Genomic DNA, 4853 nt, shown 5'->3' on the forward strand with positions numbered 1-4853 from the left:
TCATCCTTCATATATGCAAGTGTTCGGGCAGATTGTTGGAAGATCTTGTCTCTTAAACCACATATACATTGTCAATCAGAAGCATAGATTATATCTCATATCAAATTTCAGAATACTTGTATACAATCAGAAAGTGTTTTAACAAATTCATTTTCAAATGACAAATGGCAACATTATCAAATTCACGAGATTCACTATGACGTATTGAAAAAGCAGCTGTCAATCAGTCTGGACTCAAGGGAAATGATTGTATATAGAGTTGAAAATTTTACGTATTGATTTTATTAATTTTGGTAAACTTTTGTGATGTCAATTTTCCAAAAGTTCTTTGGAAATTTAAGTATTTACATCTGGTTTAGAGGATGCTGATTCTCATATATATTGTTTTGTTTTAAATACCCGTGTATTTTATTCATATAAATTAGATGCATTGAGAAGAACGCATAAATGTTTAGGACCATTCTCTCCATATGGCAAGGTTCATGTACAATTACAGAAACATTTATTACTGAAAACTATGTATGAACTATGAAGAGTATGATAACTGGGTGACATATTCTTCAGACGTAAACATTTTGCTTTATTTTCCTCAAGCATCTATTGACTAGGAAAGAGAGAGTAAAACAAATAGATTGGAATATTTATTCAGAGCATATCATAATAAAAGCTTATTAAAAACCTCTTTGAGTTTCCTATAAAGGATGTTCATGTCTGAAAATGAGCGAATTAACAGTGTGGGAGTATAATCATTATGTAATTTCATTTCCTTCGATTTCAGTTCATGAACATGGATTGAAACGTTTTATAGTAACTTTTACTGTGAAAATCTTCAAAGGAAACGTTATCAATCAAGATTTATAAAACAAATTACACATAAAATGTTCATAAACTTAATTGTTAATTCGTATTACCTCTGAATATTCACCCTCTCTTTCGTAGACAGAAGTAACAGACAAATGCAATGGGTTCTCAGTATGATTAAGGCATTTTGACTTAAATTGATATACAATGGTCACAATCAAAAGGACAGAAATAGCTGTTCCAGCGACAGAAATCAAAATAGTCGCTGTATAGCGTCTCTGATACTGAATATCATCCGACTTTGTTGCGGCTGCTATTTTACTTCTGGTTTCATTAGCCATTTCGTGAAAATTATCCTGGTATTGCTTCTTGGCATAATAACTTGTCGATTCCTTGAGATCCTCCTGAAGAGAGGGAATTGGTGACGACGTGGTTTTAAATATTGCTGACATTAACCATGGACTCATACTACTTTCTAAACGTATAAAGAAAACATTAAATTAAGATAAACATTTAAATAAAAGTTATTTCAGACATATTTTAATTACTAAAGGGCAAAATGTATAACAGTTAAAGTTAAAAAATGTTCGAAAATCTATTTTAAAAAATCATTCAAAGCAAGAATCTCGAAATAAAGATATTACTAGATATTACTAGATATGGGGTTTTGCTGATGCACACTCAACTGCACTTGAAAGTATGTTCCTCATGAAATAATTTAAATTTATATTGTGATGGTCAAATACCAATCACACTTATTTAATCTTTAAGAGGAGAGTAATGATACATCAAATACTTTTACGTGAGGAAAAATGCTTACGTTTTACACATCCATATTTGATGCTGCATGATTCCTTTGGACATTCACATTCGCCTTCTGTACAATTCTCTCCATATGTTGGATAGGGACAGGCATGACTACAATTGGGTCCAAAGTATCCTGGAGGACAGGCTTTTTCGTGTTATAAAATAAAATGAATATCAAATATGTGATTTAATCCACAAAAAATCAAACACAAAGGAAATGTATATAGATTGCCTACAGTCTCTCAGACAGTAATTTGAATATTTTTAGACTCTCTTTTAAAGTAATATTAAATTGAATACAGGTATTGGGATTACTGTCCACCTGATTTCACAAAATCCAATGAAAAACATTTAATTTTCTACATAATTTTATTTGACCCAAATTGTATAGGGGAAAAAGTTACGATGATTATGACCTCATAATGGATCTAGCACAAAAACATTACTGGGTTTAATTCATTTATTAGATCTTGGCCTTAAGATGACTTTCATGTATGATTATTTTTACCCATTTTATCTCGTCATCTTTCAGTAGTTTTATTTCTAATCTGCACTTCTACTTCTCATTTTATTATCAAAGCCAAAATGCATAATATATCTACTGCTCATTTTTATCAAAACTGTTTAATTTTGATTTGCACATTCGCTGGACAATTTACCGCCAGGTTTTAGATATGTAATCCTTAAATGAAATTAACATGATTTTGCAATTTTGCTTCAAAACCTGGTAAGCACTTATCCTGTATAGATTAAATTAGACAAGAACTTAAACAAATTTGGTCTTAAGAAGAGTCTTAATTTAATAAATAATTCATCGAGATTAATTTTCTGTATATGATTTTTAGATAAATATTAAGTGAATACAATATTAATTAACATTAACCAAATGTTTGATAAAATCATTGTTCATTCTTACGAACACAGTTTCCATTCTTTGAATAATAATCGGCACAGAAGAGAGTTGGTACGTCAGGGCTACAAAATATAAAAATGTCTTCCATTTTCCTCTGTATAAAATCGCGATAAGCTTAATTTTGAGGAAAGCAAAATTTGAAACTCGGTATATTTAAACCAGATTATCATCTCGTTATGATTATATCTCATTAGATCGAAATCGTATCTTTGTCTATCGATTTAGTATCTCGTTAAAATAAATACGTAGTCTCGTCCTAATACGATAACGATCTCTTAATAACGAGATTCTACCTCACTATAGTGATATTACTTATTTGTCATAAAGGGAAAATTATATCGTTATTAACGATTTAAATTTTTTTTTCTACCAAAATTTGCTTATCCCACTATTGTACATTTACATTTTGATTGTAAGTTAAATATTAAATAAATATCAAAAACAGCAATATGTACATGAACTAAGTACAGTGATAATTGTTTGCCTTCAGATGAACCTTACCTTCCACATTTTTTCTGATTTGCCGATATCAAAAAGAATAATTTTAAAACATTTTATCAAAATATGCAGCTTTTGTAATGTGTACATTGCGGAGTAATTTTGATAGGAACGCCTGTAGGATGTGAATTTATATCTTATAAAAGTCTCATTTTCAGGAAATACATATAAACATAAAAATTTCCTCGATACTTTTCAAATCGCAATTTTAAATATAATTTTAAAAAAAAAGGATTTGCAATATGCAAGGAGTAAACAGCGGGTGTGACCGATCGGCAGGGGATGTTCACTTGATTTTGAAATACTATAGGTGGCTTCGGTAAAAATATGACTTAATATTAATGGCTTACAAGTTAATTGATCCTGAGAAGAAGATTTTTACAGACATTTCCTATACCGGTATATCCTGTGTAGACATATAACTCTCTGTTGTGTCTCTGCCCAACCACGTGCACCGGTCATGTTTTGAACAAACTCGAATACACCCGAGGATACTTCTATATTTTAAAATATTACTAATAACAGGAATAATGGATTAGTAGCTCTTGAGAAGAATATTTTTAATAATTATATTTTCTATTTATTCCTACGGTAAAATTAAATGTCCTGTACAAATAAGTAATACCCTCTTTGTCAATCGTAAAAGGTCGCCCGCGTGGCGCAGTGGTTAGAGCGTCTGCTCTAGAGTCGCGAAGTAAGGAGTCAATTCTTACGTCGCGGGTTCGAATCCCACTGTGGGACGTGGAGACCGGTATGACTAAATAATGAAACCGTATAAACCGTGGCCCCGTGTCGCAGTAGGTGCTGGCACGAAAAAGATCCCTCACTGCTCAAAGGCCCAGAGTGCCGAGCATACGACAAAATTTGTAGCCCTCCACAGGCAAGTGGTGGTGTCTCCATATGAGTGAAAAATTCTCGAGAGGGACGTTAAACAACATACAATCAATCAATCAATCGTAAACGCATCGATTCTGTCTCTCATGTTCATGACTGGTTTACAATTTATTGGAATAAAAAACCCCTAAAGATTGATGTAGACCTCTAATCGTATCAATTTTTCATGCGTTTTTCCAAAGACTTGTGAAACAATTCACAAAGAGAGCTATCAATGACACTGTGTAAATGGATAGATGTTAAGCATTACCATTAAAATTTATACTTCAGTGGATTCTCTTTGCTGACCTAGCTACAACTGACCATTTTTATGTAATACAAGCAAGAAAGCTTTATGTTTAATTTGATTGTCCTACGTTGTCGTTTATATGCACATCACATTTAACCGTCTACAGTCGTCTGCATTAATTTCTTTGACAAACCTTTTTCTGCCTGATATCAACGATATCAAAGAAATGTTCACAAACGTTTGTCAAGTCTTCACACAGCGCACGTCAAATATTACTGCTACATGCTACTATAGTATACGATACCTATTCTCTCTCTCTCTCTCTCTCTCTCTCTCTCTCTCTCTCTCTCTCTCTCTCTCTCTCTCTCTCTCTCTCTCTCTCTCTCTCTCTCTCTCTCTCTCTCTCTCTCTCTCATATGCATATGTTTAACTTCAGTATACATTCATCAAATAATCAGACTGCCCTGTCAATGAAAGATTCTCGGCTTAACAAAATAAAATAACAATCAACATCAGCGTAATCTTTCAAGCTGATTAACCCCATATGTATTGTGCTGGCGTTACGTGGATTTGGAACTGGTACAAAGCATAATATGTAGCATTATCAATTAAGTTAAACATGCATAGCGGAAACCACTAGGGTATATCATATATTATGTCTCCTTTCTGCGAGGATTCTGATTATTGACAGAGCGATTTGTTGTCATATCT

The 4853-nt window shown here is 32.6% G+C and overlaps 1 long non-coding RNA gene across 1 annotated transcript; it reads right to left on the minus strand.

Annotated features, from left to right (window-relative positions):
* Positions 1-630: 630 nt before the first annotated feature.
* LOC134257117 (uncharacterized) lies at positions 631-2594 on the minus strand. Its single transcript, XR_009989854.1, has 3 exons — positions 2525-2594; positions 1622-1753; positions 631-1276 (listed from the first exon to the last, which is right to left on the minus strand). It is a non-coding gene; the product is annotated as an uncharacterized LOC134257117 (long non-coding RNA).
* Between the last annotated feature and the right edge of the window lie 2259 nt (positions 2595-4853).

This window comes from Saccostrea cucullata, unplaced genomic scaffold (assembly GCF_032062105.1).
Source record: "Saccostrea cucullata isolate Sc308-1 unplaced genomic scaffold, CSIRO_AGI_Scuc_v1 ctg1999, whole genome shotgun sequence".
Taxonomy (NCBI): Eukaryota; Metazoa; Mollusca; class Bivalvia; order Ostreida; family Ostreidae; genus Saccostrea; species Saccostrea cuccullata.